General features: G+C 45.1%; 1 pseudogene; it reads left to right on the top strand.

The window, feature by feature from the left end:
* Positions 1-4,543: 4,543 nt before the first annotated feature.
* LOC126532482 (U2 spliceosomal RNA) lies at positions 4,544-4,719 on the top strand (annotated as a pseudogene).
* The last annotated feature ends 6,305 nt before the right edge of the window (positions 4,720-11,024 follow it).

Genomic DNA, 11,024 nt, shown 5'->3' with positions numbered 1-11,024 from the left:
TCAGTTATGCATCGTAACTTGAAGCCATGGAGCAAATGCTTGAAACGCATGCTTGACATCATCTAAAAGACGCCTGTCGTAAACGCGCCGAAGGAAACGCAACGAGCGTCCTATAGGTACGCTCACGCCAGATGTCATTTAGATGGTGATGCACGGGCTTTAAGATGCAGTTGTGAATACGGGGGTTGAATGTGCGCAACACACAGATTACGAGGCTTGTATAGTAGTTGTAAGCACGTTAAAATATGTTGGTTCCTCAAGAGTGACGCACATTGAAGAAAGTTATCAAGATTACGAAGTATACTTTAATGTTGAAGACGCTAGGTTTGTTAAAGACCGAGTAAATATTTCCAGATATTGTGCACCAGCTTTAGTCAAGGTATATCTCACTGAGATTTCGCACTTCCTTGCGTTGGTTATTTACCGCTCTGCCAATCTTCACATAAGATTTGGGCTGTAGAAGTGATAGGCGTTATAAATGGTTTCTTTTGTTCCAGGAAATGTACGTCTCTCCCATGAAACGTTCAGCAAACTTGAGTTACTTGTCACGGGGAACGGTTGTTTTTATACATGTAATTTCTATCAGCACAATGTGCTTGGTAAATGTTCTGTGAAAAGCGCCGAGGACAGATTTCTTAACAATTTATTTTGGCTCCAACATTTTCTTCCGGAAGTTCAAGAAAGCACTGGCTTATCGAGTAGACACAACGAAGGCTAGCCTTCTGTATATATATGTGCAGAAAGACTTTATCAACGTCAAAACCACATATTGGCAAACATAATCAATCTTTTCTTTTCTTTTCTGAACTCGAAAACAATGACGTAATTAAAACTGCGAGAAAAAAAGCGATCGATCCTTGACGTTTTTTGTTATCGCTTTGGGGTGATGAATGGGCTCGAAATTAAGCTCTCACAGCGCTTTAACGATTAGCAGTTTTTGTTCTTCTTTCCAGTTATTCGAAGAAACAATGAACTTTAGTGTTCCTGTTCATTTTTTCGCTCGTTTTTGTAGATCTTACGTAGAAAGTGCAGGAACGCGCAAGTGTGTCTGACAGCGACAAGAAAAATGGTTTAGTGAAAAAGCAATGAAACGTAAAAGCAATGCTTTTTTACATCGTCACGTCTAATTTGGGCCACGTATATCGTGAAAGGTAAAAATTAAAATTACAATCTACAAGACTGAATTGTCTCCTTGGAAAAGCGGAGTAAACGGAATGCGCCATTGTATAGCACACGCTTTCCGTATTCCTTCGCCCCGACCCATAGCTTGTATTTTCCAAACATTTGTTCAATCTACTCTCTTAACTTCAAACAAAGACGTACAGAGAAAAAAAAAAAAGCTTCTCTTGAATCTCTTTGACTAACACCGAACGCACTCGAAACAAGATTAGTATATTTATGGGTTCTCTGAAAGTGGCCGTGTCCAGCAAGCGCTAAGTGAGGACTACTATTGTGCCTATATATAGGCAAAATGGAACTGTGTCTAGCCTCCCTGAAGAAATTCATTTTTTCGTTTATAACACAAGAAGAGAGGAAGTAGATAAAAAAGAAACACTACGAGCGCGCGCATAGTTAAACCTAACGAGACCGGCCCTCTGTAATACTTATAACTCACTCTAGTTAAGGTTCGGGGGGGGGGGGGGGGTTCTTCTTGTGTATGTATGTGGTATATAGGTGTTCCTTTAGAGCTACGCAGTAGACAGAAGCTGAAGGAGAAAGAGATAACTAAAGAAAAGGAAAGAAAAGCAGGGAGTTTAACCATCGTCACACCCAGTTGTCTACTTCACACGTTATGAAGGCGAGAAATGATAGGAATGGGAGAAGAATGGGCGGGCGCACACAAGCAGATGATTATTCGCTCATGTATATAGTTAGGGGCGTTCGCCTAGTACAGTTGTCTTTAAGAAGCGCATTAGCTCTTTGTTGGCCTTGTGAATACTAGATGTCCCGACCAAAGTTCTAGAGTCTATGCTTTCTAGAACGGTGAGTCGTCTTAGCGGCTAAGATCAGTAAGACCAGTACGCACAGCATACATACCGTTTACAGACCTATAGATTGGACAGTGGCATAGAACATGCACTACACCTTACATAGAGCAGGGGCAAAGCCTGAGACGTGTGCTTCATTTTGTTTTCTTCTTTAAAGCCTTTTGCCTGTTGTGTGGTGCATTAACCGAATAATCTCATTGCAGTCATAAACTGGCGTGAATTTGCACGCTCCTCTGCCTCTTCTCAATCGCTGCGGGCACGCAAACCTGATCCTAAATAGGCTGATAGATTTGTAAACGTGTTCACGAGGCGCTTCGCTGATTGGGACAGCCTCTCCGTTAGCTATGGGCTCCTGTAATCATTTGCCGGCACTCTTATTCTGTCATATTGAAAAATCCCACATATGTTGCAATACGTAACATCACTACAGGTTTCGTAACAGGACACGGCGGTAGGTGGCAGGTAGGCTCTCCTTTGGCAAATAATATTGTAGCGTCATAGCCAACATCGCGCATCGTGAGCCGGCATCATCGCGATCTGCTTCTCGCATCACTCGAGTCAGGAGTATTGAAGAACGCGCTCACGTTCCCGGCTGGTCAGGCCGCCGCAGCCGCCGCAGCCGCCGCTCCGTTCGCCGCTTAACGCTTTCACTTAACGCGATATTGAAGCAGCGCACTTACATCTGACACTTACCCGCACACACCAGCGCATGTGTGGGTCTTTTGTATGTGTGCGTTTACGTGTCAAATGTAAGTGCGCTGCTTCAATATCATGGCTCACCAACTAGCCCATCAGTACCTTTTAACATAAACCCGAGGACTACGGCACGCCGCGTCGGTCGCTGTCGCATCTTTCTCACAGTACGAGTTAGTTCGCATCCGTTCATCACCTATAGCCTCTTTCCCCATTTCGTGTAACCGAAACCACTAAACAGGCCAAACATTTCGCAGTATATTCTTTTCCTTTCATTAAAGACAATCAGATACCAGCATAAATTAGCTGTTCATAGTTACAAACTATGTTAATTCTCTCAGCCTCTGCCTCGACATTTATTTAAGCACTGCATTGCCTCATATTTGTTAGCAAAAATAAAATAACACTAACAAAGGGCCCACCCTTGCGACTCATCAATATAATGTGCCAAGAGGCATAGCCTTTCTTAATTGACTTCACCGTTTATAGACGACGCGAACGCTGTATCGCACTACTGAACAAAGTAAGCGCTGATTAAGGAAACAAGGACCCGTAAGGTCTTAAGAACTTAAGAGATCTGAACTTAAGCATAGACGGCCACCGATCATTATAGCAATCTTATGATTCGTAGCAGGCTACAGATGTTCCCAAGGGGGGCGGCATATAACTGAAAGAGGTCGCGCGTGGCATGGCTTCCGAGATGGTGGAGAAAGCGTCCGCTATTAACTTGTAACTAGAAGTCCTTACAAGTCCCTGTGCGGGAGAAATATTTTGTGTCGTATTTAATCCTATTTCTGGGAGTTCGCACACTCAGCCATAAAAGGCTTTAAATCTGCTGACACGCAGATATCTTCATATGAAGTAATACGGAAGTTTATATTAGTAAAGAAAGGCAACATTCACGAGCATCTTTGACATACGCGCATGGCATAATGTCTTGTCTGAGGGGCTCCTGAGCACGAATGGTCAGAACATTCACTTTATTTGTTTTTAATTCTTTGCAAGCTCAGGGCTCCTTTTTTTCCCAGCAGGTGTAACAGTGATACTGGGCGCGTTACGCACCGCCTATACTTTTGAAAAGGTGTCCGTCAAGGTACAAATAAACGGAGATGAAAACAAAGGGTGTGCCAGCATTTGTTTCTTGTGACAACCTGTAACTCCCGCAAATGACGCGACAATCTACTTCGTTACCGCGACATTCGTAAACTTTAAATAATAACTGCAGAGAGGCGCTTCCTAATCCAGCCTCTGAAATCCGCGAAGCCCACAGAAGCGAGCTCCGGGTACACTATTTTTAAGCAATTCCAGCGACGTAATGTGACAGTTTCCCCCTCCGCCACTACCTTCTCAAAGTAAATCAATCAAATAAATTAAATGAAACAAAGATAAAAGAAGGAAACAAATTCAGTACCATTCAAATCTGTGAAGGTGGATGACCAGTGAAGATGCTTATGTGGGTTCCTTAATGACGAACTGTCCGTCGCCATGCGTCAAACACCGTATGCACACAAATGGAAGGCGAGATGCGACTAGCACCTCGCCTTCCACCTCATGCGTTGGTCGATATCCCGCAGTGCAGTAATGGTTGTGAGGTCACTAGAAAACCACAAGCGGTTACACACAACACAGGCCACACAAAACAAGCTTCCCAGAAACTATCTCTTAAACCTGGCCGTTGCTCCGGTGAAACGTTCCAAGTTAACGGGATCGGGGCCAGATGGACGGTTCACATTTCTTTCCGCCTCACGGTCCTGTTGGGCCGCGCGCTTACGGGACCGCCACTGCAGCAGAACGGAAGGAATGGAAAGGAGATACGCAAGCGCTTCGAACGCCGACAAAGAGACGACGGTGCGAACGTAGACATGGCCAACGTGAGTCAAAGTGTAGTGTCTGTTCTTATCAATTCAGTATCATAAACGGGTTGTATTTAGACCAAAGATATCAAACTTATTTTTGTAAGTTGGCGGATGGCTTGAAGCCTCACTTTCACCGCAGGTCGGCCCGATATTGCGCTATCTCCGGGATCGATCCACGTGCGGGAAGCACTTGATGATCTGTGTGGCTCGATAGGCGCACGAATTTTTTTCCGGAAGCTAGGCAATTACAACTTTTCTGTCAGAACATGTAAATAAAGAAAAGAAAACACCAGGAGCTGGTAAACAAGTTTGCATAAACCCGAGTGTCTATGCCAAGACAGCTCGGTGATATACCAATGACGCGGCATCTGCGCCCTGCTCTGGGAAGGAAAATAAGTGCTATAGGGGAGCATCGCAAGACACTGACATGCCTCTGTTAGAGAAAGAGCTCATTCAGCAGAGACGATAGCTGCATCGCGTTATAGCGTCGCAAACGGGGTTCTTGATGGTCATGCCTTGGAACTGGCGGGTATGTTTTTAGCATGTAAGCAGCTTATTTCTCTAGGCGAACGTTGAAGCACAAGAAACAAGTGAGCAGGTCAAGTGTAGCGGTGCTAATTATTTGGTTTTTGAAAAAAAATAAAATAAAAGTTAACACAGTTTGAAGAATGGCGTAGAACACTGTGAACATCTTCAGCAACTTTCCTGATATCGCGCCCGACTTTTCTAGGATTGTAATCTTACGCGGAATCGGTACCTCCAGTGTCGATACTGAGAAAATGCAGCCGCATGAGTATGCTTATCCCACGTTTTCAATAGCTTCTAATGAAATCTGCAACGCAGCCTTTTCTATTTCCCGTTCAAATCATCTCAATCATATCCTTAATAAACTCACTGTTCAATGCCCGCGACCGGCTGTCGGGTCATTTTCAGCCAGATAAGGTAGCTTTGTGAGCATTGTATTTGAATCCACAAAGGTGTAATAACTGTCCTTCGGAAAAAGTACGCAGAACAGTTGGAGACGTACGCTGGTCTCGGTTTGCCGCCGGATTGCCCGGTGGTGGAGAACACGTTGGCTAGCTGGAAAAAAGCACGGGAGAGGCTGGTCTGTGAAACTGGTCTTCGCTAAGGTCTTTGTCCTCGCTGCAGCATTTGATGGAGTAATAATGACATCGTTGTGTGGAAGTAAATAAAGTGGGCAAAGACGTACTTTCGAAAGAGAGAGTAGGGAACAGCGGACAAAGATTGTAAACAAGAAACAAATGTAAAAAAAAAACATGCAGGTGGTGGCAGAGGGGGTGCGAAGAAGTTTAGGAGCCTACGAAAAAGAAAATTTCCCAGATCAACCTGGCTGTCGGGGGACGTTAGAAGAATCGGCTGTGACGGTGGGGGAGGGGGGCGGGCTACCATCTTTACTACCGCCCTCCTAGCTCGGAAGAAAAGATCTGGAGTCGATTTCATTTGAAGACAGCTTTACGTTTCCCTCCAGTCACGGTACCAGCCGCGTGGGAAAAGATATATCACGGCGCTTGCAGCTTTCTAAGCTGTGAGAGGAAGTGAAGAAGCTCGCAGGGGTGATGGGACACAATTTCAGTCGTCTTTCTTTACGCTTCTGATTTTTTTTTTTTGCGTTGCTACTTCGTGGACGCAATCACGTAGGTCCTGCCGTATTTTTGTCCTCTGTCAACTGCAATACACGAGGCAAGTGTGCACCCTGCTGCTGTTGCTATCGAGACGGTATACAGTTCCCATTCATCGGCCACAGGAACCTAACAAAGGCGCGCATTGTCCTTGTTCTCTTTGTCACTTCCAGATTCTCCAGCAAGTCTCTCTTCACTTCAACAAATCGCAGCGGGTACTTGAAATAGAATGGATAAAAGGGATCGGGTCGGTCTGATATTGACTCGGGCGCGCAGCTGTCTTGCGCTAAGTGAGCCCTGGCGCCGGAATAGATTGCTACACGCACCCTAAGAGGACAAGAACGATCGCAAGTGATCTTACTTTTGAAAGAGCACGATTGTTAGTCAACAGTGGCGTTTATTACGGTAAGCTTACCCAGTAATTCGAGCCATCAGACGATCGGCCATGTAACGGGTATTCTGTAATAAGTTAAACTTGCTACAATTCTAAAATTTTTCCCCAGACATCGCCCATAACAATTCCTTGATCGGGCAAGAATTCCTCCAAACATAAGCCTCCTTTCAAATTTATTGACGCGAACGACAATTTTGAGAGAAATAAACATGCACGAAGGTAAGGAAACGCTGGCATCTAACGAAAACGACCGTCTCTGCTCTATTCACTTTTTACACAACGAGGAGTTAACATGCTCGAAATTAGAAACAAAAATTCTTTTTGGTGAGATTAAGAGTACACACACACACACACACACACACACACACACACACACACACACACACACACGTACAAAAAAAGAAAAGAAAGCTCATTCGTCCGGCTGTTTGTACAGAGATACGACAGTGAATAATATTCTAATAATTTTATTTCCTTTGAAGAACTTCATGACAGCAAACAGCGCCCGTTGCTAAACTCGGTGGTTTGAGAGCAAAGCAAGGTGTCATTTAGAGAGTATGACATTTAGAGAGTATCAGCAGTCCTTTATTCTGGTTGGTGGTGCTTTTTAAGAAAATATTTGATACGAGAGCAACAGATTAGCAACATTCTTGTTCTCACAATTCCATTATCAAAAGAGACAGTTGCCGAAGCGGATATATTAAAGGAAGACGCGCGAGCGCTAGGCACCTACCTGCATTAGTTGCACCAGTGCAGGGGTTCGTCGACCAGTCGTGTCATGCTGTATAGTGAGGTTCACGCGAAGGAGGAGAGTTGCCTGAATACTAATAAAAACGGCCTGCTTTGTGGCACACAGACTAGCGGTTTTAGGCGTTATTTGATAACATGCACGGTCAACAGCTCCCACATTTGGCAGAGCGAGACGACAGCAGAGACGTAGCTTAGGCCGCGCTCACTACTTCCAACTTATTGGCGTATGGTAAAAGGCATGAAATATAACCCAGACCTTGTTATTGCGTGGATGCTGTGTGACGTCATTAGACGCCTTTCACCGCGCGTGATATGCTTCTCTAATAGGTTCTCTATGGTAGCTCTAGTGAATGGCTGCACTGTATACCCGTCCACTATATCTCCACCCATTCCCCACATATTCATTTTGCTTGGTCGTGCTTGCGATGAATGCGCTTTAAATTGAATAATTTTCCCCGATTCTCGGCAGGGGACGAACCAGACTAAACGCTAGAGACATAGGAGGGTAGACGAAAACGATGAAAGAACAAGCAAACGCTTGTAGCAGAAACAAGACGGAGCGCGTGCTAGCTTCTTATTTAGCTTCACTGTCACATGTAGCACGAGCTGCTCTTTCAACCTCTGATTTCATAAATGACTCTACAGTCATTTTCGTTCAGTTCTTTCGCTTTGTTTTCCTTTGCCTTGGTTTTTTCTTGGATGAATTCTGAGAGGAGCACATTACCTTCATTCCTCTCGACGATTTGCAGGGAATTAGGCAGACGTCCTTCGGAAGCACCAAAGGACGTCCCCCCATCTTGGGGCAGAGAAAGAGAGCAGCTCCCCATGACGAGCCGACAATAACCAGGCCCCAGGTTTTACCCTCGCGGAGTCTGGCCATCAGCGCAATGAAGGGCTGCAGTTGCATAATGCGCACAGAGGGCGGGTAGCCAATGTAGGGGGGTCGGCTTCCTATAGCACACGGACTTCTTGGTAGATATAAAGCAGCACACCGGGCACGGAAGCGAAGAAGAGGTCAGCCTAAGGTAGAGTGTCAGTTTAGGGTGAGGGTGGAGAGTGTGACGGTAAGAGGTTGAGAGAAAGCGGGTGAGAGACCGCGTCCAATAAAGCGAAAGAAGGGCACACGCGCACGAGGTGGCCGCTCTTGGAAAGCCATGTTTGCACAGCTAAACGAGCTGAATACTGAGCGTCGTTGCCACACCTGGACCGTTTCCACGCACGGCTTACCGTCCGGGCTAGCGAGGCGCTGTTCTGTTGTGTGCACAGAGAAAGTTTGCCGAGGAAGGGGGCACGCTGTGTGTTCCTCCCTCGAGTCCTCGCAAGCAAAGCAGGGCGCCCGGAGCTTGGGCCCTTCTATGGTTGCCACGCGGCTGTCCTCTCCTGCATTTGTCTTCCTTGTGTGCATAGATCTTGTGCAGTCACTTTATTGCCGTGAAGTTGACAGCCCACTCAGAGGTAGCAACGATTCGACGGCACGCACGCTCCTGACTTGCTTTGGGCACCGGCAGACTTTCTCTTTCAGTTGAAATGACTATGGATGTCAGCAACACCGATAAACTGACAGTTAGAAACTTAAGCTGCCTAATTAATGCACAAGGAGAAATGAAAATCAATCGCTGCGAAAGGAAGGGAACAAATAGGCGGGAAGATATTTAATAATGCTTTAATTAACCTGCGAAAGAACAGCAGCGGATGTGAGTAGAGAGTCCAATGAGTTCTCATTTTTACATTGAATAGATTGCAAATAAAAAAATAAAAAATATATATATATTAATGTACGCAACTTAAATAATGTGGTACAGAGCTGCATTATTGACAAAAAAATAAGGAGAACTCACGTAAACCGCATCGAATGTCTCCGAGGAGAAACGCAAGAAAGAATGCATGGTGACAAAACTGTGAAGCAGTATAGGAATGAAGCTTTCTTCTATTGGTGACAGAACGAGCGAATTCAAAAACAGCAGGGGAATGAAAGAGGCATGCGAGAGCAGAAATGATATAAAAATATCAAAAAATTATATATTGAATTTTTTAGGAACATTGTTACCGTGCTAGGCTCGCATATGGCTACAGTCGATACGCCGGGACCACACTGCCTCAGGTGTCGTAAGCAAGCACGCCTTCGGCTGTGGCATACGACACCTGAGAATCCAAAATCCAAAAGAATCCAAAAGGGAATCCAGGAGGAAGTAAACCACGAGGCGTCGTAGTTGTTCCAAGTTATCTTTCCTAGGAAATAAAAAAGACAGCAGGAAAGCAGAAAACAAAATTGATAGAGGAATGGAAAGAAGCCCGTACTATGCGCTCAACGTTCTTGGGCTACGGTGAACGCGTCTTGATTGAAACAGACAAATAGGAAGACATGTAGGAGTCATATGGAACGGAGCATTGATATTGAGAATAGGGTGGACGTCTTTTTTTTTTTTTTTGCATGCGGTCGGACTAAAAAAAATGTTTGTATTGTCCTCCGCCTTCTCAGCTTTCTTTGGCAATTTCCTTCAATTTTCGTTTGCTTTCTTTTTTGTTTCTATTCGCTGTCATATCGAACACCATACTCTAGTGCTACTCCTCGCAGTGTGCTCCTCCTCTCCTAATGTCAATCTCAAAAGGAGACAGTAAAAGACGAAAGGAACGAGGGTGGAGCAGCCCACATAAAAACAAACATGTCGGTCTACGTGGCACGACGCAAGTCCTGCGCACGCACCGATCAATGCGCTGGGGAAACCGGGGGAAGAGGCTTCAGCTTCGTCCGGGTATTAGGCACCGGTCAACACACCTCCCTTACCGTGTTTGCGAGCTACTGAAAGACTAAGAGGAGGAGCCTTTTACCCGCATTCCCGCTGAGGTGTCCACCATTGAGTGAGACCCTTGCCACGGTTTTCTTCTTCAAATATTAACGTTCGTCCTCCTGCTGCGAGACGAACTCCTCCGCGGTGCTGTTCGACCGTGACTTGAGATAAATGTGGGGCATTTCCGACTCGAGTCAGGTTTGTATTTCTTGACGTGATGGGCATGGTAATAAAAATAACTAATACTAAAATTTTGATGCACTTCCATGCGTCGGGTCGCAGCATTCCTCACGTTCTAAGCGGATATATTGAGACGGCAGGCCAGTTTTACTCGCTGCAAGCAATGTCGCTCCTGTTACTAAAGGCAACTGAAAAGCAAGAATACGTTTTTAAAAAGAAGAGCACTCTTGTTTTTGAGATAGATATTTATACAGAACTTTCTTTTTCGGCGTACACGGTAGCGTGGTCGAGATGACAGCCCTGCCCTGCGGCCTCCTCTTATAAGCAGAAAATGTATTATAAGTTTGTCATGAAAACTGCAACGTAGAATTTATCATGCAGTCATACGGACACGCTTAACGCTTGACGCAGATGTAACGTCACCCTCATATTCGTCAGGATAAAGAAGACAAATTTATCACGCAGTCATCGTTTTTCAAAACTTAATGAGCGTGCTCCTAGAGGCGTCAATCAGAACAAGAACTACGTCGAAACAAGAACCATGCAAAAATTCACAATACAAAAAAAAGAAAACCTACTGCACCCGGAGTCAATGGTGAATCAATTTCATGCAGCAGGGACATCGGTAACAACCTTTTTTTAACCTTATTTCTGAAATTGAGCAATTCCTATATAAGTAAAGGAAGTGTAACAACGGCAAGCAGTGACGATTACGCCGAGATAAGCCAGGTTAT

The sequence above is a fragment of the Dermacentor andersoni genome, chromosome 5 (genome assembly GCF_023375885.2).
Source record: "Dermacentor andersoni chromosome 5, qqDerAnde1_hic_scaffold, whole genome shotgun sequence".
Classification (NCBI taxonomy): domain Eukaryota; kingdom Metazoa; phylum Arthropoda; class Arachnida; order Ixodida; family Ixodidae; genus Dermacentor; species Dermacentor andersoni.
This window is presented reverse-complemented; position numbering and strand designations above follow the sequence as displayed.